At 54.2% G+C, this 26,004-nt stretch overlaps 1 protein-coding gene across 1 annotated transcript in view; it reads left to right on the plus strand.

Annotated features, from left to right (window-relative positions):
• LOC138258060 (nicotinamide N-methyltransferase-like) overlaps nt 1-26,004 on the plus strand; it is a 108,102-nt gene that overhangs the window by 16,793 nt on the left and 65,305 nt on the right. The window lies entirely within an intron of this gene.

A 26,004-nucleotide genomic window follows, 5' to 3' on the forward strand; every position in this document is an offset into this window, starting at 1 on the left:
TGTCTATCACCACCTACATCTCAAAAGTCACCTGTGTCAGTGGCCCCAGAAAAGAAGAAAATCCAGGCTACTGTCATGGACATGTTTAGGCAGGAGAGGCCCTACGACCGCAACCACCCAATGACATGTTGGCACAAATGTTCGCGTGGGAACTCGTCCCTTTTTCTTTTGTGCAGGGAGTGGGATTCTTTGAGTTCGTGGCAGCCATCCGCCCAAAAAGGAAAGGTTCCAAGTCTGACCTATTTTGCCAGAGTTGCTGTTCAAGTGCTACATCACAATGTGCTGCAATTGGTTGGACACGTTTTACAGCAAAGGGTTGTCCACACTATGGTGGTCATTCTGACCTCGGCGGTAAAAGGCGCCTACCGCCGGTCAGAAATCCTCCATAATTCCGCCGCGGTCGCGGTAACCCGCCACGGTCATTCTGACCCGCAGCAGCCAAACCTCCGAAAATCCGACAGCCACAACAGACCGCCAGACCAGCGGTCGGCGGAAAAGTGGAGGTGACCAAACCTCCACCGTCACGCCAACAGAAATACGCCCATGCCATTACGACCCACGAATCCACGCGGCGGTCTTTCAAACGCGGTTTTCCATTGGCGGTACACACCGCCGCGGTCAGAATACACACAAACGAACAAAACTCAGCCACATTGGCCGATTTGAATTCCACACACCTGATACACATACACACACCACTCCCACACACACAATACAATATAAAACACACACCCACATCACCCACAAACCCCTTCGACCAAAATCCGAAAAGAAGCACTGAGAGACACATCAGCGATCACAGAATACCATCACACAGAGGCACACTACACCATCACCGACACAATATCCACACACAAAACAACACACACCACCACACTCAACACACTTAACTTCACATACTCCACCCCACCCATCATACACACCACTCCATGGCACCCCAAAGACACCCCCGCTTCTCAGACGAAGAACTCAGGGTCATGGTGGAGGAAATCGTTCGGGTAGAGCCCCAGCTCTTCGGCACACAGATCCAATACACCAGCATTGCCCGGAGGACGGAGCTATGGCAGAGGATTGTCGACAGGGTCAACGCTGTGGGACAGCACCCCAGGAATCGGGAAGACATCAGGAAGCGATGGAACGACCTACGGGGGAAGGTGCGTTCCATGGTATCCAGGCACAACATCGCCGTGCAGAAGACTGGCGGAGGACCCCCACCTCAACCCCCACAATTTACAACATGGGAGGAGGAAGTCTTGAACATCCTGCATCCTGACGGCCTCGCAGGAGTCGGCGGAGGAATGGATTCTGGTAAGTTGAAGCTTCACTACTGCTTCCCCCCCACCTGCATGCCAAATCATACCCCAACCCTCACCCCCATCCTCGAACCCCACCTCACCCCCACCCCCATCCTCACCCCCACCCTCACCCCCACCACCATCCTCACCCCCACCACCATCCTCACACCCACCACCATCCTCACCCCCACCCCCAGCACACCTATTCCCTGCCAATGTCTCACCATCACAACCCACACATCCCAAAACCTAGGCCTGCATGCGTCACTAAGCATGGACACCCATCACCAAAGCATGCCCAATGCATATACACATCCCCCCCACAAGCCACCCTCACCAAAGCCCCCACACACGAATGCCAGCACTTGGGGACACGGGAACCCACAGATACACCCATATGCCACACATTGAAACTATAACCATACCTCTATACCCCTGCAGGACCCAACCGTCAACACACCACCACGGAGGGCCCAGAATTCTCCACACCCCCCACCCAAGAGGCCGTCAGCGATGACAGCAGCTCTGTCGACCTGGACACTGATGACCAGCCCGGACCATCGGGGACCTCTGGACAGTCGGTTCCCCTCACACAGGCACAGGCCACTACAGACCCAAACCCCTCTGGGAACACCAGCACAGCTCCCACCCAGCGGGCCCATGCCTCTGTCTCCAGGGCGCGTCAATCTGCGGTGTGTCTACCACTACAGGGCACCCAGGATAACCCACCACCCCAACAACAACAGGGACCTGGGGGCAGTGGTAGTGGGCACACCGGCCAGGGGGCAGAGGCCCAGGGAAACAGGGCAACTCGGAGGGCAGCTGTGCGACAGGGTGGGGACGGGCCCAGGGAACCCACTCTCCACGAGGCCCTCACCACCATCATGGGAGCATACAACCGCTCCCAGGAGACGATGGCGACGGCACTGGCCCGGTTCCAGGAGATCCAGGTACTGCAGGAGGAACACTATCGGGGGTACAGGGAGGACATCAGAGCCCTCACCTCCACCCTGGTTACCATGGTAGGGCTGCTGCAGGACCTCATCAACACCAGGATGGACACTCAACAACAACAAAGGGCCCCTGCCACTAGCCTGGACCAAGAACAGCCAACCACCTCCGCCGGCGCTAGTGGACAGGAGGCCCCCGCACAACAGCAGCCCACCAGACCCCCACCTCCTGCAGGAGAAGAACCACCCCGCAAGAGGGCCCTGAGATCTCGCAAGAAGACAGAGTAGGATGTCAAGACCCCCGCCAGCAAAGGATACTACCTGATGTCATCCCACTGTCCCACATTGTCACCCTGTCCATCCTTGAACTGCCCATGCTCCATCTCTCCACAGGCCTCTGGACAATGCACCTGTGTGACTGTTACTCTGGACTCTGCCATGGACATTCCTTCACCATAGCCCCCACCCACTTGAAACCACCCATCCCATTTTGAGCACTGAAATAAACACCTATTTTGCACAAAACTATCTGGAGTCTGGCTGTGATTTCAAAATATTGTAATTGACATGACAGTGCAAATATGTCCTTGTACATAGTGAAGTCAACAAACAGCTGCCACAAAGCTGTAGTCCATGGGGAAACGAAGCACAGGACTCGTAGTGGGGACCCCAGATCTGAAATAGGGAGGGAAAAGCCACAACTCAGTCATCATACACTGGGGCAAATAGACAGGCAGCAGAGATGCAGGAGAGTAGTACACATTTACTAAATTATGTTTGAATTGTTACCTGTGTCCTATTGGAAGTACTGTTCAATGATTCTGTCCCTGTTGTCTGTTTCAGCCCCGTCGTCTTCCTCCTCGTCACTCTCCACAGGTTCCACAGCTGCCACAACACCACCGTCTCGACCATCCTCCTGCAGGAAAGGCACCTGGCGGCGCAAAGCCAGGTTGTGAAGCATGCAGCAGGCCACGATGATGTGACACACCTTCTTAGGTGAGTACATTAGGGATCCACCTGTCATATGCAGGCACCGAAACCTGGCCTTTAGGAGGCCGAAGGTGCGTTCGATCACCCTCCTAGTACGCCCATGGGCCTCATTGTACCGTTCCTCTGCCCTGGTCCGGGGATTCCTCACTGGGGTCAGTAGCCACGACAGGTTGGGGTACCCAGAGTCCCCCAATAGCCATACACGGTGTCTCTCTAGCTGTTCCATCACGTAAGGGATGCTGCTATTCCTTAGGATGTAGGCGTCATGCACTGACCCTGGGAATTTGGCATTTACATGCGAGATGTACTGGTCAGCCAAACACACCACCTGGATGTTCATGGAATGGTAACTTTTTCTGTTCCTGTACACCTGCTCCCTGTCTCTTGGGGGAACCAAAGCCACATGGGTCCCATCAATGGCACCAATGACGTTGGGAATATGTCCAAGGGCATAGAAATCACCCTTCACTGCAGCCAATTCGCCCACCTCAGGGAAAATGATGTAGCTCCTCATGTATTTCATCAGGGCCGACAACACTCTGGATAACACCTTCGAAAACATGGGCTGAGACATCCCAGAAGCAATTCCCACTGTTGTCTGAAATGACCCACTTGCCAAGAAGTGGAGTACTGACAGGACCTGCACCAGAGGGGGAATCCCTGTGGGTTGGCGGATGGGGGACATCAGGTCGGGCTCCAGCTGGGCACACAGTTCATGTATAGTGGCACGGTCAAGCCGGTAGGTCAGGATAATGTGGCGTGCTTCCATTGTCGACAGGTCCACCAGCGGCCTGTACACGGGAGGATTCATCCGTCTCCTCGCCAAACCCAGCGGACGGTGCCTAGGAAGGACAACATGGAGCACACAGTCAAGCAACCCACAGGTACGTACTCACAGCTTGCACAGTAAACGATTCTCAATGCAGTGAATGGCGTGTCTGAGTGGCTATGCAAGGCCTAGGCCTGTGTGACGCAGTTGAAATTGAGCCATGTGGACCCTCGAAATGGCGGCTGCCTGACCTCTGAAGTGTGACAATGGGATGTGAGGTCAATGCGCTGGTGTGGCACACCGCGGCGGTCGGCGGTCGAAGACCGCGGCGCGAAGCCGCATTGGTTAACATTGAAGCCTATGGGTTTCAGGAGCCAATGGCGAAGGGCGCCGGCGGTGGCGGTACGCACCGCCGCGGTACACACCGCCGCGGACGTGACCGCCATTTTCTATCTACTTATTCACTTGCGACTTGAACTTTCACAGGAGAGGACCTATACTGCAAGTGTTGCTGTGACCTCGGTCTGGAAGGGACAATGGCTGCTGCGCCTGGGGAAAGGGCCCCTGCCTTCACTGGAGAAGAGTTGGAGAAACTTGTGGATGGGGTCCTCCCCCAGTATGCGCTACTCTACGGTCCTCCAGACCAACAAGTGAGTTTAATTCAATATGGATTTGGGGCCACTGGCTGGCTTGGGGGCCAGGTGGGGGGCCTGGCGGGGATGGGGGGCATGTTGGGCCTGGCGGGGGGCATGGCGGGGGGCCTGGCGGGGATGGGGGGCATGTTGGGCCTGGCGGGGGGCATGGCGGGGGGCCAGGCGGGGATGGGGGGCATGTTGGGCCTGGCGGGGGGCCTGCCGGGGGGCCTGGCGGGGATGGGGGGCATGTTGGGCCTGGCGGGGGCATGGCGGGGGGCCTGGCGGGGATGGGGGGCATGTTGGGCCTGGCGGGGGCCCTGGCGGGGATGGGGGGCATGTTGGGCCTGGCGGGGGGCCTGGCAGGGATGGGGGGCATGTTGGGCCTGGCGGGGGGCATGGCGGGGGGCCTGGCGGGGATGGGGGGCATGTTGGGCCTGGCGGGGGGCCTGGCGGGGATGGGGGGCGTTGGGCCACTGGCTACGAAAATGCAGACAAACTTGAACGTGGTATTTCTCCCTCCCTGTACGTGTCACATAGGTCCGTGCCCATGAGAAGATCGGGATTTGGCGTGCCATCGCCAAGGAAGTCCGGACCCTGGGGGTCCACCATTGACGGGGCACCCACTGCCGCAAGAGGTGGGAGGACATCCGCCGCGGGACCAAGAAGACCGCCGAGTCTCTGCTGGGGATGGCCTCCCAACGTAGGCGGGGTGCCTGCCGTCAACTGACCCCCCTGATGTTCCGGATCCTGGCGGTGGCCTACCCTGATTTGGATGGGCGCGTGAGGGCAGCACAGCAGACACAAGGGGGTGAGTACAAGCATTATCTACTCTGTTGTCGCGCAGTGGAGGTGTCTGGGTGGGGGAGGAGGGCTGTGGGTACCCCTAGGCCAGGGCGATATCTGTAGGCTGGGCACCCCCGTAAGCCCCTGTGTCCCCAGCCACCACCCTCAGTAGTGTGCCAGTACAGCCATCCCTGGGCCGTGTCATCCATGGGTGCAGTTGTCAACTCTAGGCGTGTAGGGCATGTTCCACGGAATGTGTAGGGGACCCCAAGTGCGCAACTTAGTGCAGGGGGCATCTGTGTCTGTCATGTCCGCTAACTGTACCGGTGATCCATGTACTCAAAATCTCTTTATTTCTCTCTCCCCCCCCCCTTTTTGTTTGTCTTTCTGTGCTTGTGTGCATCAGCATCATCAGGCGGAGGAGAAGTGGCATCGGGGCAGGAGGGAGCTGCATCTCACATGGCCCAGGAGGGCCATGCCACAGAGTCTGACTGGACCAGTGAGACGGAGGGCGAGGTTAGCTCCACAACGGGGACGACTGGACCCTGCAGCGACACGGACACGTCCTCGGAAGGGAGCTCCCTTGCGGGGGTGGCACCATCCGTGCCCCCCGCCATTACAGGTACAGCCGCCACCCAGCGCACCATCTCCGCCCTCCCAGCAGCCCCTCAGCGTTCGCCCCGTGCCCGCTCTGCCAGGAAGCCGGGCATCTCCTTCGCCCCAGGCACCTCAGGCCCTGCCCCTGTTACCCCCGCTGCCCTCAGTGAGGAGGTCATTGACCTCCTCCGAACGCTCATTGTTGGGCAGACTACCCTTTTGAATGCCATCCAGGGGGTGGAGAGGGAGGTTCATCGCAACAATGCGTACCTGGAGGGCATTCATTCGGGTCAGGCTGCCCATCAGCGATCGTTCCAGGCTCTGGCCTCAGCACTGACGGCAGCCATTGTCCCTGTCTCCTGCCTCCCTCTCCTAACTCCCTCCTCCCAGTCTCCTGTTCCTCTGCCTGTCCCACCCACACCATCAGACCAGCCTGCACACACCTCAACAACCAAGAGCAGCTCATCCAAACATAAGCACCACAGATCACGCAGACATTCACACAAGCAACATTCCGATGCAGACATGCCAACAGTCACTACCACCTCTGTGACCCCCATCTCCTCGTCTCCCTCCTCCCTCCCTGTGACGTCTACACTCACACCTTCATTCACCTCACCATCAGCCAGTGTTTCCATCACCAGCACACCCTCCAGTCCAGTCCGCACACATGCAGTCACCACCCCACTGCCATTTACACGTCCCCTGTGTCCTCTCCCACTGTGTCTGTCACCCCCTCTTCCACACCACACAAACGCAGCCACCCACCCACCCAACAGCCATCCACCTCACGACAGCCTCCCGCTCCTGCACCTGCACCCAAAGACAGCAAAGTTGTCTCGCCTACAACCACATCCTCTCCCTCCACTCCCATTCCCACTGTACCTACCACTATCCATTGTCCCAGGAAAATCTATCTCTCTACTGCTACCTTCTTTCCTGACCCTGAGCCCCCCCCTCCTTCTCGTCGGGGTAAGAAGAGCACCTCAGCCACCACCAGCCCTGCAGCCCCCTTGACAAGGGTGCAGGGGTATTGGAGCCCACCAGCCCGCAGGTCTGGATCTTCGCCCAGCAGCAAGGGGACAGCCAGCCCACCCCCTGGGAAGAGGAGCAGAAGGCGGAAGGGCCGCCGCCGGAGCCCGGGTTCTATATCCCCCCAGGACACTAGCCAGCCACCGTCAACAGCCACAGCTCCAAAGGGAGGAAAGGGCCACAGACTCCCGACTAAGGAGGGCAAGGGCAGCAAGGCGGAGAAGTCAGGCAGCAGGCCTGCTGCCCATGGAGGACCCGTCACAGCTGCCCAGGAGGAGCCCGCAACCCCCATAGCCGCTGCCCCGGGAGGAACCGGCACAGCTGCCCCGGGAGAGCCCACCACCCCCATAGCCGCTGCCCAGGGAGGACCCAGCCCAGCTGGCCAGGAGGGCCCCACCACCCACAGCCCAGGTGGGCATTGAAGGAGCACCATCCCCGCTGCCCAGGAGGGCACCACCAGGCAATGGGCAGTTGGCCATAGAATGTCCGCCGTCTCCAGCACCGCTCCGCTGGGGACCGCCGTCTCAAGAACCGCTGAACTGGGCCCTTCAAGGCAAGAACCGCTGAACTGGGCCCCGCCGTCTCCAGCACCGCTCCGCTGGGGACCGCCGTCTCAAGAACCGCTGAACTGGGCCCTTCAAGGCAAGAACCGCTGAACTGGGCCCCGCCGTCTCCAGCACCGCTCCGCTGGGGACCGCCGTCTCAAGAACCGCTGAACTGGGCCCCGCCGTCACCAGCACCGCTCCGCTGGGGACCGCCGTCTCAAGAACCGCTGAACTGGGCCCTTCAAGGCAAGAACCGCTGAACTGGGCCCTTCAAGGCAAGAACCGCTGAACTGGGCCCCACCGTCTCCAGCACCGCTCCGCTGGGGACCGCCGTCTCAAGAACCGCTGAACTGGGCCCTTCAAGGCAAGAACCGCTGAACTGGGCCCCGCCGTCTCCAGCACCGCTCCGCTGGGGACCGCCGTCTCAAGAACCGCTGAACTGGGCCCCGCCGTCACCAGCACCGCTCCGCTGGGGACCGCCGTCTCAAGAACCGCTGAACTGGGCCCTTCAAGGCAAGAACCGCTGAACTGGGCCCTTCAAGGCAAGAACCGCTGAACTGGGCCCCACCATCTCCAGCACCGCTCCGCTGGGGACCGCCGTCTCAAGAACCGCTGAACTGGGCCCTTCCAGGCAGGAACCGCTGGCCCTTTGGCAGACGTGGCAGGGCAGGATCTGTCTCGGGCAGGGCTGCAGGATGTCCTCTGGCCAACATGCCTCCTCCAGTGGCAGTGGAGTCTGTTATGGACTGTTTGGACTGTGGCTTTGCACTCCCCAGGATGGCCCAGTGGGCAGGCCACCCACTGTATGGACTGTTTGGACTGTGGCTTTGCTCTCCCCAGGATGGCCCAGTGGGCAGGCCACCCACTGTATGGACTGTTTGGACTGTGGCTTTGCACTCCCCAGGATGGCCCAGTGGGCAGGCCACCCACTGTATGGACTGTTTGGACTGTGGCTTTGCTCTCCCCAGGATGGCCCAGTGGGCAGGCCACCCACTGTATGGACTGTTTGGACTGTGGCTTTGCTCTCCCCAGGATGGGCCAGTGGGCAGGCCACCCACTGTATGGACTGTTTGGACTGTGGCTTTGCTCTCCCCAGGATGGCCCAGTGGGCAGGCCACCCACTGTATGGACTGTATGGACTGTGGCTTTGCTCTCCCCAGGATGGCCCAGTGGGCAGGCCACCCACTGTATGGACTGTATGGACTGTGGCTTTGCTCTCCCCAGGATGGCCCAGTGGGCAGGCCACCCACTGTATGGACTGTATGGACTGTGGCTTTGCTCTCCACAGGATGGCCCAGTGGGCAGGCCACCCACTGTATGGACTGTATGGACTGTGGCTTTGCTCTCCCCAGGATGGGCCAGTGGTCATGGAGTCCCCTCGTGGATCTGGCGTCGTGTACTCAAGTGGCTGAGGTGCCCCCCCTTCCCTTCCCCCTGAGGTGCCTGTCCTTTTTTCTTTCTGATGCCTCTGCAGTGTTCTCTCCGTGGAGTTCTTGTCGTGGGACTGGGCCTTGCCCCTTTGCTCAGGACCCCTGTGGTCCACGGACAGTGGTTGGACTACATTTAGTAGATGTATGTATTTTGTACATAGTTTATTTATTTATTGGGATTACTGCTGTCCATTTTTCAATATATCTGCCCGTTTAAGATCTCTTCTTTTGGTCTTTGCATTATTTCGGAGGGGGGGGTTTGTGGGTTGTGACAGTGATCTGTGGGAATGCATTGATGTGTGTGTTGTAGTGGGTGTGGGTGGGTGGGTGTGTGCCGGTAATCTTTTCCCTCCCCTGTGTCGTAGGTGCAGTACTCACCGATGTCTTCCGCGCCGCCGGGCGTGCTCCTGGTACAGGAGCAGGTATAGGAGTGCGGGGATGACCTGCAACTCGGGTTCCATACTGCCGGAATCTCGCGTGGAGTATGTGGAGGTGAGCGTTTTCCCGTTCGTAGTCTGTTTCCGCCGTGTTTTTATCGGCGGTGCTCCCGCCCCGGAAAAGGTGGCGGATTGGTGGGTCGTGATAGGGTGGGCGGTACATTGTCTGCCGCTTGGCTGTTGGCGGGGACCGCCGCGCTGTTTGTTTGTTCCGCCGTGGCGGGCGGAGTGTTAATGCGGCGGGCTGTGTTGGTGGTTCCCGCCAGGGTCAGAATTGCATATTTTGGACCGCCGGACTGTTGGCGGGTTGGCCGCCGCTTTATCACCGACCGCCAGGGTCAGAATGAGGGCCTATGTACCTGAGGACATACATGTGGACCAGTTGTCAGGCTATTGATTACATGTGCATCACTGCACATTGGATCTCTTTTGTGGGGGTAAAGCCCTGAAGAAATTTTTAAGAGCATTCAGCAGCATGCAACAGTAGCCATGTTCACCATGGAGAAATCACATACAGCTGCAAACATGTTGGACAAATTTAATAGCAAGGTGTTAGAATGGCTGCAACTCATAGGTCTCCGAATTGGATTTGTTGCTGTGTACAATTGCAGTAACATAGTCAAGGCCATGGCATACTGTGGCTATTTCAGGGTCTGTGTTTGGTGCACCGCATCAACCTGGTTGCGCAAGACGTTCTAAAAAAAGAAGACATAGGCCCCCATTATTAACTCGGCGGGATGCCCCGCTTCCAACCGTTCTGGCGGTCAATGAAAGACTGCCAGAGTTTACGACCGGCATCCCACCAAATAATGATGCATGGAGCCTCACTGTCATTCATGGCGGTGAGGGCCGTCATGCGCCATTTTGGCGGTCGGAAGAGACGGGGTGGATGCTGCTCCACCCTCACTGCCATGTCAGACCATACACCGCCACGCCTATAATGAAGCAGTTATAGGCATGGCGGTGTATGGAGAGGCAGCGATGGTGGCGGAGCAGCAACCAGGGAGTCTGTCCCTCCCAGAGCAGCATAACAGAAGAGGTAAGTGCTGTCCGAGATGGAAGGGTGGAGGGGGGGGGTGTGTGTGAGTGCATGGGTGTGTGCCTGAATGTATGTGGGGGGATGTGTGTCTGAGTGCATGATTGCGTGTGTGCATGTAAGTGTATGGGTGCATGTGGATGTGGGGGCTAGGGTTTGGGGGGACCTGTTGGTAGGGGGTGGGGGATGGTGAGGGTCGAGTTGGGGGACCAACATAGGGTTTTGGGGGTGGAGGGTTGGGGGGTTGGTTTTTGGGGTTTGGGGGTGGGGGCTGTTTCACGGGCTTGGGAGGTGGGTAGGTGTAGTGGAAAGGTGGAGGGGCCTCACGTGTCACATAGAGGTGACAGGAATGATTATTCCTATCAACTGTGTGCTTTCCGCCACGGATTTCCTGGCGGGGTAACTCGCCAGGGAATCCTGGTGGAAATGGGATCATAATCCTACCACCTGTCCGGCCTCCACTGCCAGGTTGAATGTTTCCAGAGTCGGCTCAGCAGTCAAATCTGGCCTGGGGGTGGGGGGTAGTGAACTGGCTGCTTTGCAGCCAGTTTCTACTGTGTTCAGAATATGGCGGTCTCGACCCCCATGCCGTTGGTGGTAATGACCGCAGGCGTGGCAGTCCAGACCGCCATGTTCATAATGACCACCATAGTCAGCTCCATACTGACTACCTGTAGACAAATCTGCACTCACTTCATCTATTCTTTTAAGCCCAGAAGCAGTTTCAGTTTATTTAGCATGCTAACAGAGTACCGGTCAAAGCCCTGACACAGGAGGTGCCAACACACTGAAACTCAACATAATATATGTTGTCATATCTGTTTGAGTAGTACAGACATACCAATGGCTATATCATTCAAAGAGGAAGGGATGCAATTGGGAAACTATTACCTTGGATCTGGGCAAATGGGGCCTAGTCACTTGTCTGATACAAAGGCTGCTCTATTTTGAGGTTTTACGCTGGAAGTTAGCAAGGAGGATAGTACAATGGGCCAAGCTCTCCTGTTGCCTCTGCTACAGTCTCAACTAAAAAAGGTGTCTGAAGGTTTGACCTCAGAGGTGTGAATGAAAACACAAAATCACATGCCTTAGTTGAGAGCCTAAAGTATCGCTTGGCTTGTAGTGCAAGGCTGTAACATGACATTATCTCATCAAAAGAGTAAATCTGTGCCACCCTACTTGATCCACACTATAAAAAATATCGTCCCACTTTCATTCCTTTTTCATGAAGGGGAAGTTTCAAAATACAAGAGGTGGATTGTTGAGCAAGATGGACAACTGAAAAAGAATTGCTGGAACTTAGAGTTCTACTTCATAGTTCTGAGGAGATGTCTTAAATTTCCAGAGAGGCCCAGTCTTGTCTCACAGCAGTCAACACCAGCAACAAGAGCACTGGCAACAAAAGCTGACATGAATCATACCCAACCTTTGCATTGGCTTGGCTTCAAGTGCCAGGTATTAGGTCCAGTGCCGAGACAAAGACAAAAAAGGTTGAGCAAGTGGAAGCCTAAATGGCTCCTCAGAGGATGTTCCAGAAGTATCTGGATGACCCAAAATATGTTTATGTGGGTCAAAACACATTGGTGTTTGGGAATGAGAAGATGTGCCAATGGCCCAAGCTCAGCAGGTTGGCTGTAAAGTATCTGGATTGTCCTGTAGCCAGTGTGTCTGCTGAACATGTGTTCAGAGTAGCTGGCACAGTTTTTGCCCTAAAGAGGACCAGTCTGCCACCTCAAAACATGGAGTGATTAGCCATGATCAAAATGAACCAGCATTTTATACCACTTTCCTAAAACACCACAGGAGGAAGAGGATGATTGGTCAGAATCAAGTGTGTTTGTTGACCATCTTCTGGGTGAACCTCCCCTTTCCTAGTATGCCAGAGCCACCACAGAACTCTTTAAATATTTCTCATTTAACTTTTTTTTCCTTTGCAAAAAATAGCTAGTGGATTATTATGTTCATGTCCAATTTATGCTGGACCACCATTTTTTTGTCACATTTGTTGTCAGATTTAAGTTTGACCCATGTGCAGTGAAAAAGCCCACACATTCCCTTCAGAACATTGGAGACAATACCTGCCTCACTCACATGCCATTGTCTATCCTTTTTTTACTTCTCTGGGCCAGAAAATCATTGATTAAAAGGCTATCAGTACCAATGTCAAATTCTAATGTGTTGCTACCATCAGAGGAGATAATAGTTTGTATCAAACACCATGCTTGGATTGGGAGAGGTAACTATTAACTATTGCACAAATGAGTGGTGATATATTGAGTGATTGTGAGTGATGGATGACGTGGATGACAGTGAGGGAGTTCAATAAATTTGTAAACTTGATTTTGATGATTTGCAATGTTTGGGGGCTGATGGGAGTTCATTTTTTTCCTGAAAGTGATTGGCATTATAAAACTTAGTAAAATTTACCTGCAGAGTGAACTCCCTTTTTCTGGTTCCGCAAAGACCAGACCAGTCACTTTAGTCACCAAACACAAATCTACACAAAATACTCTGGTTCCTTTTCTCTAGTTGTTCTTCAACATCAGTGCACTACACAGGTCTACCTCGCTCAGCGTGGGTCTGGAGCAGAGTTAATCAGAAGCAGGAGAATGGAGGGGCTAAGGCCAGAATTACCTCAACAGCTAAAAGTAGAAAGTTATCAACTTCATAGAGAAAACATAATAATGGCGAAGACTCTTAGGCCTAGTGCTCACGCATCTCCTTTACTCCAAAATACAGTTACTGTTATTCAAAATGAAGACCTCCTAGTCCTATCCTGCACAAATAAATCTTCTCGGAAGCTTAACAATCCAGCTCACATATTGGACAGGTTCAACCACGCACACAAGAGTGACAGACATTTCATGAAGCATGGAGATGCACAATCCAATTTGGCAATGCAGTATAATTTTCCTTATTGACAATGATACTTTTTTTTAACTGGTTAGCTTAACTTCAATCCTCCATCATTTGTATTTTTCAAATCTAAAAGAAATACCATTTAGAGGTATAGGCCCTCTTTATGACCCTGGCGGTGAGTGATAAAGTGGTGGTAATACCGCCAACAGGCTTGCGGCAAGTTCCGCCAAATTATGACCATGGCGGTTATAACTCCCATAGACAGCCAATGTACCACACCAACCGTCAGGGTGGAAACAACACTCACCATGGCGGTAGCTGGCAACAGCCAGGCTGAAGACAAAGTACTGCCCACCATATTAAGACACTGCAAACCTCCACCTTTTACGGGGCGGTACCAACGCCAACATAAGCCTGGCGGAAACAGAGCTCAGAAGTGAAATGACTCACCATTGGAGACACAGGGAAGACCTACGCCGCCATGGAACCCGAACCTCAAGTCTTTCTGATGATCTTGTATGTAATGCTCCACCTGGAACACCAACGCCGACGAAGGCGACAATGGTGAGTACATCTGTCTAGCACACAAGGGAGGGAGAAAGAAAAACGACAGTGACACACAAACGCACAACACACACCCGACACACACAAACCATACACACAACCAGTTGCACATGTAAACCAATGCACATGACACAAGGCATAATAAAACACGGACCAAATTGCTGAAGTACTAACAATGTATCAGCATAGCAAAACACACCACACGAACCAAAAATATTTACAGATGTTCATAGAGGGTCAATGCCCAGTCCAAAGTCATAAGGGCACACAAGGCCACAGGGCAAAGTAAGGCCCAACCTGTATCCTGACACATCCAGAGAGAACACTGCAGGGGCATCATTTTGTAAGTGGGAAGGCACCTCAGTGGGATGGGGTAGGGGGCACCTCAGCCGAATACGGGAAATTCCCCACTGGTTCTGGAGGGGGCTCCATGCCCATTGCTATGTCCTGGGGGGTGCAAGGCCACAGTCTCTCAGGTGGGTGACTTTCCCACTGGTTCTGGACAGGGCAACATGCCCATTGCTCTGTCCTGGGGAGTGCAAGGCCACAGTCTCTCGAGTGGGTGACTTCCATAATGATTCTGGAGGGGGCAACTCGCACATCAGCCCATGGAGTGTGGGCTACATGGCGTCTGCTGGAGGTGACGGCTGCAGTGTGGTGGTGGCTGGAGGAGCGTCCTGGGCAGCCTCTGCACTGTTTGATGGCTACACTGTGGTGGTGGATGGAAGAGCCTCCTGGGCAGCCTTTGCACTGTCTGATGGCTGCATTGTGGTGGCGGGTGGAGGAGCCTCCAGGGCAGCCTTTGCACTGTCCGATGGCTGCACTTTTGGTGGGAGACCCGTGACAGCTAGTGGTGGTGGAGGTGTCAGCCTTACAGCCTCCGCTGGCATAGAGTGCTTTATCTCCTCCAGCATATGGGGCCTGGATCCCTTAGCCTTCCTGGCAGGGGTGGATGGGCTCTTCCCCTCTTTGCCTGGTGGTGCAGGCTCCTTCCCCTTCTTTACTGGTGCTGCTGGCTCCTTCTCCTTCTGTCCAGGTGGTGCAGGCTCCTTCCCCTGCTTTCCAGGTAGTGCAGGCTACTTCCCCGTCTTAACAGCTGGTGCAGGCTCCTTCCTCTTCTTTCCAGGTGGTACATGCCCCTTTTTTCCTGGTGGTGCTGGCTCCTTCGATGGAGGTGTGGTATCCTTACCAACACAAGTAGGTGGTGCCACTACTGTCCCCGTGGACTGTGCTGTGTCCTTGGTACCCTGCCGACACGTACAGGCCAGGGATGTAGAGGGGTATGGAAGAGGTGGAATTGGGAAAGGTAAAGCTTTTTAGGGATGGTGGGGTGGGAGGCGGGAGGATTAATGGGAGTGGAGGATGAGGGAATGGTTGTTGGAGGAGTATGTCTGCTGGACCTGGGTGCAGGTGCATTGGCAGTATGCTGATGTGAGGTGGATGGCTGTTGGGTGTGTGAATGCTTGCGTTTGTGTCTTTTAGGAGGGGGCAGACAGGGTGGGAGAGGACGGAGGGGACGCATGCATGGCTGTTACGGAAGTGTCTACCAGTGAGGTGTGTGTTCTGCTTGGTGTGGTGATGCTGGTAGTAGATGTTGATGTAGTGCATGCAGATGTGAGTGTGGACGTGACTGGGAGGGAGGTGGAGGAGGACGAGGAGTGGGGACAGTGGAGGCAGTGGATGTTGTCATGTCTGCAACTGTATGCTGTTTGCGTGAGTGCTTGTGTGATGAAGTGTGGAGCTTGTGTTTGCCTGTGCCACTCTTGGGTGTTGTCTTGTGAGCATGGTCGTCTGCATGTGTGCCCAGGTTGGGGTTGAGGAGAATGGGACTGGGAAGTGCTAGTTGGAGGGGGGACAGTAGAAACAGGGACAATGGCTGCCATCAGAGAGGAGGCCAGAGCCTCAATCAATCTCTGCTGTGCCGCCAATCCACTGTGAATGCCCACAGGAATGCATTGCATTGCTGCTTCTGGCTTGCCAGCCCCTGGATGGCATTCACTATGGTTGACTGCCCTACAGAGATGGATCTCAGGAGGTCAATAGCCTCCTCACTCAAGGCGGCAGGGCTCACTGGGACAGGGCCTGACGTGCCTGGGGTGAAGGAGATGCCCACCTTCCTGGGTGAGTGGGCACGGGCAACTCACTGAGGGGCTACTGGGAGGTTGGTGCTGGTACAGGGGTGGTGGCTGTAATGCAGCTGGGGTGGTGACAGAGGTCTCCGTCACCAGCAGGGAGCTCACATCAGAGGAGGTATCAGAGTCTGTGTTGTCTCCTCCAGTCTCCTCTGTGGTGCTCCCTTCACCCTCCGTCCCACTGGTTCCCTTGGCGTCAGTGGACTCTGCTTCCTGGGTCTTGTGGGATGCAGCTAATGCACACAAGGACAGGAGGACAAAACAAGAAAGGTGGGGAGACAAAGGATACACTTGGTCAATGACTGCACCAACACCACCATTGGCATGCACCTCACCATCACACACAGGGAACAGGCTTATGCACTATGCATTGCACTACCAGTGATATGGCTAGTCCCTAAGGCAAGATGAGGGACACACAGCACCAACTGCAGCACACCTGGGACCCACTATGCCCTGCCTGAAATGGACTACTAACAAGCTAGGTTACCAGTATTTGCCATACAGCCATTACCCTTCGGTTGACCCATGCTGCAATGTCTGGCATGGCCTTAGGGACATCCACTAACACACATCCGCCACCCGGATACCACCCCACCAGCCAAAACATGTAATGAAACCCACTGTACTCACCCCCTTGTGGCTGCTGTGATTCCCTCAAGCGCCCATCTAGCTTATGGTAGGCCACCACCAGTATGCGGACCATCAGGGGGGGGTCAGGGTCCGACGGGAACCCCTTCCTCATTGGGAGGCAATCGACAGCTGGGCCTCCGTGGTATTTTGTGCCCAGCGTCTCAGGTCCTCCCACCCTTTCCAACAGTGGGTGCTCCACCTGCCATAGATCGCCAGGGTCTGCACGTCCTTGGTGATGGCACGCCATAATCCTTTCTTTTGATGGGTGCTGACCTGCAGAGGTAATATATACAGGAGAACTCCATTTAACAAACAGTCCAGCCTGTCACATACATGGCCCACCATACCCAATTCCATCACCTTTGGCACACACATAGGCCAGCTCACAACATGTACACCACCAACAGACAATCCCCCAACCCCCACCCAACCTTACACAATGCCTTCACACACATCTCCATGCATCCATGCCTCATGCCCAAAATGTACTCACCTGTTGGTCTGGAGACCCATACAGCTGTCCGTACTAGGGTAGGACCCCATCCACCAGTTGCTCCAACTCCTCGAAGTGAAGGCTGGGGCCCTTTCCCCGGTCACACGAGCTATGGTAGGTTCTAGACACAGGTCACAGCAGCACAAGCAGTGCAGGTCTTCTCCTGTTGATGGTCAGGAAACAAGTGAGGATTGAGTTAGAAAATAGCGGTCACGTCCACGGCGGTGGACACCGTCACTGCCGGCGTACATCCCCATTGGCCACTGAACTCCATAGTGCCCAATATTATCCAATGAGGAATTGCACGGCGGTGCAAGACCCCCTACTGCCACAACGCCCAATGTGGTGGAATTACCTCAGTTCCACCTGTCACTCCATACAGGACAGGCGGTCGCCATTTCAGGGGAGGGAACAGGTCTATCGACAATTACTTCATCACATGTTAAATAGGCACATACTTCGAGATTTACACTGTCCCAATATATAAGTGCACCATGTGGACTGATGTTGCGGTTTAGTTATTCAAACTGTGACAGCCTACTCACTCTTGTGTCCATTAGATACCTACCGCTGCGGATGAATAGGAGGTGGAGACAAACCCCGTGTACAGACTCCTGGTGGACTTGCACCGGAGGACAGGCACATTATCCTCAACTATAGACTGGACAGGGCCGCAATCACAGAGCTGTGTGCCCAGTTGGAGCCTGACCTGATATCCGCTATCCGTCATCCGACTGGGATCCCCCCTCTTGTGCAAGCGCTATCAGTGCTCCACTATCTGGCAACAGGTTCTTTCCAAGTGATAGTGGGCTTGGCAGAAGGAATGTCACAGCCAATGTTCTCAATCATGCTGGCAAGAGTGTTGTCTGCCCTGGTGAAACACATGTGCAGCTACATAGCTTTCCCCCAGGTGGAAGATTTGGCCACTGTGAAGGCCGGATTCTATGCAATGGGACATACTCCCAATATTATTGGGGTGAATGACATATATTGCATTTCCCCCCTCCCCCCCCAGAATGGACAGGTGTACAGGAATCGTAAGAGTTTCCACTCAATGAATGTGCAGATGATGTGCCTGGTGGACCAGTACATCTCCCACGTCAATGCTAACTATCCTGGGTCGGTGCACAATGCCTTTGTCCTGAGGAATAGCAGCATCCCCAATGTGATGGCCCAACGACAGAGGCTCAGGGTGCGGCTAATAGGTGAGCCTTGGTCCCCACCCAGTGTATGTTAGTGTATGCCTCTGGTGTTAACCTCATAGGATAGTGTGTGGCTTAATGTTGTCTCTCAATACCTTCAGGTGTCTCTGGCTACCCAAACCTATCATGGCTGCTGACCCCTGTGAGGAATATCAGGACAAGGGCTGAAGAACGTTATAATGAGGCACATGGGCGAACCAGAATGATCATCAAGAGAACCTTCGGCCTCCTGAAGGCCAGGATCAGGTGCCTCCATCTGACAGGTGGATCCCTGTGCTACTCACCCGAGAAGGTCTGTCAGATAGTCATGGCATGCTGCATGTTGCACAACCTGGCCCTCAGACGCCATGTACCTTTTCTGCAGGAGGAGGAGACTGGAGATGCCCCTGTGGCTGCAGTAGACCCTGATGAGAGTGAAGATGAAGAGGCTGAAGATGAGGACAACAGAACCACAGTTATCCGTCAGTACTTCCAATGACACACAGGTGAGTCAGTGCAATTTCACATTTCTATGACTATTGTGTATTCTGTGTGGCTGTGGCATGATGGCATTGCCTACTTTTTAACTCTACTTACTATCACCTATGGATTTTCATTTTACAGATGTTGGTGCAATGACAACTGTGTACTAATGTGCTGACCACAGCCAGCTACAGGTAATTATTTCTATGCTCTCACATTGTACAGTTTATTTGAAACAAATGTAACTGTTTCCATTAATACACTGTTTCAACACATGACATACAAGTATTTGAGTTGTGTTCAAGTGCTAATAAATTGAGGGGTAAGTGCAATGGAATGGGGTGATGATGGAGAAAAGTCCAGGGTATTGTTCCAGTCTGTTTGCAGCACAGCTGCAGTGTCCAAGTGGCCTTAGGAAGGGGAGCAAAGGCAGTTCAAGGTGGACAAGGTGACAGTGTGAGACACAAGGGGGACAATCAGGAAAGACTCATTTCCTGGCAGTCGTCTTGTCAATTGTCTCTGGCTGCTGTCTGGGTCGCAGGGAACGTTTGCAGGGTGGTTCACCTTCTGCAGGGGGAAGGCTGCTGGTGGCCTGTGGGTCCTGTGCCACGCCAACTGGCCACTAGCAGCAGCAGAAGTGGAGGGCTGTTCAGTTGACTGGCTAGTGGTAGGGGCCCGCTGATATTGTGTTGCCTACCTCATGATGTTGGCCATGTCTGCCAGCACCCCTGCTATGGACGTCAGGGTGGTGTTGATGACCTGCAAGTCCTCCCTGATCCCCTGATACTACCCCTCCTGCAGCCGCCTGTTCTCCTGCACGTTGTCAATGATCTGGCCCATCGTATCCTGGGAATGTTAATAGGCTCTCAGGATCTCAGAGAGTGCCTCCTGGAGAGTCAGTTCCCTGGTCCTGTCCTCCCCCTGGCGCATAGCAGTTGTCCCAGTGTCCCTGTTGGTGTGTGCCCCTGTCCCTTGGACGGTGTGCCCACTGCCACTGACCCCAGGTTCCTGATTGTCTTGGTGGCGAGGTGTGGCCTGGGGTCCCTGTACAGGTGAGCACACTGCTGATTGACGTGTCCTGGGGGCAGAGGTGTGGGTACGCTGGATGCGTGCTGTGGTGTTGGATCCTGATGGGGGAGGCTCTGTGGTGGCCTGTGAGCAGGCTTGGTAACCGGCTGTCCAGTGGTCCCTGATGGGCCAGGTAAGTCATCCAGCTCCTGAAGTCCAGAGTTACTGTCATCAGGGGGGGCATCTTCTGTTGGGGGACTGGATAGTTGTGAACCCTCATCTCCACTGAGATTGGCTGGGGCACCTGTATGGATGTAAGTGATGTATTATGCTTCATGCCTGTAACATATTGTACATCCCTGGCTTCCCCTCTATCATTGGTGTTGCCCTGCCACCTTTTTCTTGTGTATAGTGATGTAGTGTGAGAATGTTAGTTTTCCTATGCTGTGCATGCTTTAGGGCTGGGAGGGGTGACCATGCGTTGGTATAGCATGCAGGGCTTGGAATTGGGGTTAATTATATGTGTAGGTGCAGTGCATGGGATGTAGTGGAGTGATGGGAGTGATGGTGAGGGAGTGTGATGGCATGCAGGTATAGGAGGTGATGGGTGGTAAATGTTGACTCACCAGTGTCCAATCCTCCGGCAACTTCAGCGAGTTCCTCAGGATGCAGTAATGCCAGTACCTGTTGTGAGCTGTGGGAAAGGAGGTGGGAGTCCACCGCCAGTCCTCTGTATGGCGAGCTGGTTCCTTGCTTCTAAGGAACGTACCTTCCCCTATAGGTCGTTCCACCTCTTCCTGATGTTGTGTCTTGTTCTTGGGTGCTGTCCCGCGGCAGTCACCCTGTCCAGGATTCTCTGCCATAGCTCCATCTTCCTGGCAATGGAAATCTGCTGGACCTGTGCTCCAAACAGCTGTGGCTCTTCCCTTACAATTTCCTCCACCATGACCCTTAACTCCTCCTCAGGTTATATAGATTGTATGTGCCATGTTCGTCACAGAGTATCCCTTAAACCAAACTTGAAATCAAATTAGGGACTTAGTCCCACTTTCAAAACTGGCCCCACCCACCACCACAAATTATTTCCAGCAAATTCATTTTCTGGGCAACAGGGAAAGGAATTGTGTCTCAATCTACTGCAGGGTAAGTTAGAAGGATTAGGTGGGTAGGTCGAGCTTTTGCTATAGAATAGAGGGGTGTCACTGATCATTGATTCATTATGTGCCTAACCTTTGGCTTATTCAGTTACTGTAATAGACAAAAGTATAAAGGGGAAAATAAATGAATCACTTCACAGTCTTAAAAATTAAAGAAGACTGTGAAGGGATTAAAGAAGAACTAGGGAAAGAATAAGGAAGCGAAGCACTAAGAGGTGAATGAGAGTGGGTGAAGGGACCTTGGGCCAGATGTACTAATCAGTTTGCACGTCGCAAACAGCACTTTGCAATGCACAGACCTTGTTTTGCGATTCGGTAACCTGGTTTGCGAGTCGCAATTAGGAAGGGGTGTTCCCTTTTTATTTGCGAGTCGCAATGCAGGATTGCTTTGTGACTGCGAACGCGGTAGCAAACCAATCGCAGTTTGCGCCCTTTGTAATGGGTGGTAACCCATTTGCAAAAGGGAAGGGGTCCTATGGACCACTGCCTGCTCTGAAAAAATGAAACAAAAACATTTCATTTTTCGTTTTTGTAATGCACCTTGTTTTCCTTTAAGGAGAACCCCCACCACCATTGATAGGCCCTTAGGCCCCCTTTTGAAATGCATTGACCTCCCCAGCTTCCTTAAACCGTCTTCCCCTTCCTTATAGTTTCTATAAGATCATTCGCCGCAGCTGGATCCCTGATGTTAAACATTTTGTTATTGAACATCACGTGCAGGTTGGCTGGAAATTTTAACCGGGACTCGGCACCTACATTTTTTAATTCTTCCAAACGTTTTCCTAGCTCCCATTGCCTATTCAATGCTGTCCTAGAGAGGTCAGACCTGATTTCAAATGTAATACCCCCAGTCTCCAAGGGACCGAGATGTAATGCCTTTCCAAGAATTTTTTCTTTCAGCGAGTAAGTCTGAAAATTTGCCAAGATCCTCTGCGGTTTCTTGATGTTTGGGTTCCTCCTGAAAGGGTCGTGATGCATTCTCTGAATATTGTTGAAAATCTGATCCTCTCTCTCATCCAAAGGGATAACCTTTTTAATCAGAGAGACCCCTCCACTCCCTCCGGGACGTTCAAAATTCTAAGAATGTTCCTTCTTGAATTGTTTTCTAAATATTCCAACTTCTCCTGCAAGTCCCGTTTCGTTCCTTTTAACTGCTGAATCTCCTCCTTATTCCTTCTCAGATCCTCTCTCATAGTCTCCACTGACTCTTCAAGTGCCTGGGTAAGCAAAGCCAAAAGATCTATTTTTTTATCCAAGGACTCATAGGCTAATCGTATTTCAGCTTGATTCGCCTCTGAGGTTAAGAACCCCTTTTTTATGTTTTCAGTCAGTGAAACAAACAAAGGTGGTCATTACAACCCTGGTGGTTGGTGTTAAAGCGGCGGTAAGACCGCTAACAGGCCGGCGGTAAAAAAATAGCAATTACGACTGTGGCGGAAACCGCCAACAAAGACAGCCACTTTAATACTCCGACTGCCACGGCGGTACAAACAAACAGCGCGGCGGAGGACAATGTACCGCCCACACTATTATGACAGGCCAATCCGCCACCTTTTTTGGGGCGGATTCAACACGGATAAAAACACGGCAGAAACAGGAATTTGGAAGGGAAAACGCTCACCTCTACACATCCCATGAGGAACGACAACACCATGGACCCGGAACTCCAAATTCTACCTGCGATAGTCTTCCTGCTCCTCTACCAGGAGCACGAACACCAGCGGCGAAGACCACGGTGAGTACTGCACCTACGACCCAGGGGAGGGAGAGGCAAAAAACAGGGACATACACATGCAACACCCCCACCCTCACCCACTAAAACACACACAAATGCATCTCAATACATCACAGTTACACCCCCCCAAACCCCCTGGAAGAATGCAAAGACAATAGAAAATTAGTGTAACCATTGTAATATATTAAAAACAAGTAGGCAGAAATATATATATACACCATGTACAAAATATATACCAAGCATAGTAGTCCAGGTAGTGCACTAAGAAAGTCCGTGGAACACTGTGACCACACGGTATGGGCGAGGCACACACAAGATCCCCAACCATGTCGGAGAGAACACTGCAGAGGCATCAGATACCAATAAAACAGGCACCTCAGGGGGAGGAAAAGGGGGGGCACCTCAGCCGCTAGAGTGCACAACGCCAAATCCACGAGGGGGCCACATGCCCACTGTTCCATTCTGGGGAGTGCAAAGCCACAGTCTCTCAAGTCTCTACAGTGGGTGGGTTGCCCACTGTTCCATCCTGGGGAGTGCAAAGCCACAGTCTCTCAAGTCTCTACAGTGGGTGGGTTGCCCACTGTTCAATCCTGGGGAGTGCAAAGCCACAGTCTCTAAAGTCTCTACAGTGGGTGGGTAGCCCACTGTTCAATCCTGGGGAGTGCAGAGCCACAGTCTCTCAAGTCTATACAGTGGGTGGGTTGCCCACTGTTCCATCCTGGGGAGTGCAAAGCCACACTCTCTCAAGTCTCTACAGTGGGTGGGTTGCCCACTGTTCAATCCTGGGGAGTGCAAAGCCACAGTCTCTCAAGTCTATACAGTGGGTGGGTTGCCCACTGTTCAATCCTGGGGAGTGCAAAGCCACAGTCTCTCAAGTCTATACAGTGGGTGGGTTGCCCACTGTTCAATCCTGGGGAGTGCAAAGCCACAGTCTCTCAAGTCTATACAGTGGGTGGGTTGCCCACTGTTCCATCCTGGGGAGTGCAAAGCCACAGTCTCACAAGTCTATACAATGGGTGGCTTGCCCACTGTTCCATCCTGGGGAGTGCAAAGCCACAGTCTCACAAGTCTCTACAGTTGGTGGGTTGCCCACTGTTCAATCCTGGGGAGTGCAAAGCCACAGTCACACAATTGGATGACAGTCTCCACTGGTTCTGGAGGGCCATGGTGCCCAGAGTGCTTCATCCTGTTAAGGACAGAGGTAGTGGATGACAGTCTCCACTGGTTCTGGAGGGGGCATGGTGCCCAGAGTGCTTCATCCTGTTAAGGACAGAAGTAGTGGATGTGTCTCTCCACTGGTTCTGGAGGGGGCATGGTGCCCAGAGTGCATCATTCACCCCGTGACGGACTCAGTTGCGTCAGTGCCCCTGCCGCTCATGGGCTAGCGGTGCTTGAGATGGCGGTGTCCTGTTCAGCAGTGTTTGAGATGGCGGTGCCCTTATCAGCGGTGCTTGAGATGGCGGTGCCCTGCTCAGCGGTGCTTGAGATGGCGGTCTCCATTGCAGGGTCTCAGCTGCTGGCGGTCCTTCATGGCCCAGCAGGGCTGGTGCTGGCGGTCCTTCATGGCCCAGCGGGGCTGGTGCTCGAGGTCCTTCATGGCCCAGCAGGCCTTTTGCTGGTGGTCATTCATGGCCCAGCAGACCTTTTGCTGGCGGTCCTTCATGGCCCAGCGGGCCTTTTTCTGGTGGTCCTTCATGGCCCAGCGGGCCTTTTGCTGGCGGTCCTTCATGGCCCAGAGGGGCTGGTGCTGGCAGTGGCCTCCTGGGCAGCTGGGCTGGTGCTAGCGATGGCCTCCTGTGCAGCTGGGCTGGTGCTGGTGGTGGCCTCCTGGGCAGAGGGGCTAATGCTGGCGGTGGCCTCCTGGGCAGCTGGGCTGATGGCGGTCTTCTCTGCCGTGCTGCCCTTCCCAGACTTGCCGGGTTTCTTGTGGCCCTTCCCCACCTTGGAAGGTGTCACAGCTGACTCCCCACTCCCAACGGGACCCCTGGGAGCAGCTTTGGTGGCTGGAGTCTTCCCCCTCTCCCACCGGGCACTGGCCAACTTCAGATGCTTCACAGGTGGGGGACTGTCTGTGCTGTGGCTCCAAGCCACACTGGCTGCCCTTGTGGCCGGTGCACTCCAGATTCCGGTGACTACAGACACCACTGGTCCCGGAGATGTTGTGGCTGAGGTGCTACTTCGGGACCTATGAGACGGACAGGGTGGGGGAGGTGTGGGAAAGAGGTCAAGGTTGGACAGGAAAAGTTTTTTGGACACACTGGGATGGGTAGCTGGAGGGGCTTTGGGAGTGGAGGAAGAGGTGGTGGTTGTAGGAGGTGTACGTTTGGTGACTTTGGGTGAAGGTCCATGCGCTGGAGGCTGTTGTGAGGTGGATTACTGTTGGGTGGGTGTGTGCCTGCGTTTGTGTATCTTGGGAGGGGGTGTCACAGACACACTGGGAGAGGACACAGGGGACGTGTGAATGGTAGTGGGGGTGGTGACTGCACGTGAGCGGGGTGTGGTGGTGGGTGTGCTGGAGAGGGACATATTGGCTGTAGAGGTAGTGCATGCAGGCGTGAGTGTAGACGAGACTGGGATGGAGGAGGGAGACGAGGAGGAGGGGGACACAGTGGAGGCAGTGGATGTGGGTGTGTCTGCATGTGTGTGATGCTTGCGTGAGTGCCTGTGGGATGTGTGGTGCTTATGTTTGCCTGAGCTTCCCTTGTGTGTTGAGGTATGTGCATGTTGGTCTGTAGGTGTGCTTGGGATAGGCTGAGGTACAGGGGATTGGGTCGGGTGGGGGAAGTTGGAGGGGGGATGCTAGAGACGGGGACAATGGCTGCCATCAGTGCTGAGGCCAGAGTCTGAAAAGCTTGCTGAAGGGCCGTCTGACCAGAATGAATGCCCTCCAGGAATGCATTGGTTTGTTGCAACTGCCACTTTACACCCTGGATGGCATTCAAAATGGTAGACTGCCCAACAGTGAGGGACCTGAGGAGGTCAATGGCCTCCTCACTGACGGCAGCAGGGGTGACTGGGGCAGGGCCTGAGGTGCCTGGGGCAAAGGAGATGCCCAACCTCCTGGGTGAGCGGGCATGGGGCAAAGGCTGAGGGGCTGCTGGGAGGGCGGTGCTGGTGGGGGCGGTGGCGGCTGTACCTGTAGATGCAGGGGGTACAGATGTTGCCGCCACCACAAGGGAGCTCCCATCAGAGGACGAGTCCGTGTCGCTGGTGTCAGCTCCTGTCCCTGCCGTGGAGCTCCCCTCGCCCTCCATCCCACT

This window comes from Pleurodeles waltl, chromosome 2_1, assembly GCF_031143425.1.
Source record: "Pleurodeles waltl isolate 20211129_DDA chromosome 2_1, aPleWal1.hap1.20221129, whole genome shotgun sequence".
Classification (NCBI taxonomy): Eukaryota; Metazoa; Chordata; class Amphibia; order Caudata; family Salamandridae; genus Pleurodeles; species Pleurodeles waltl.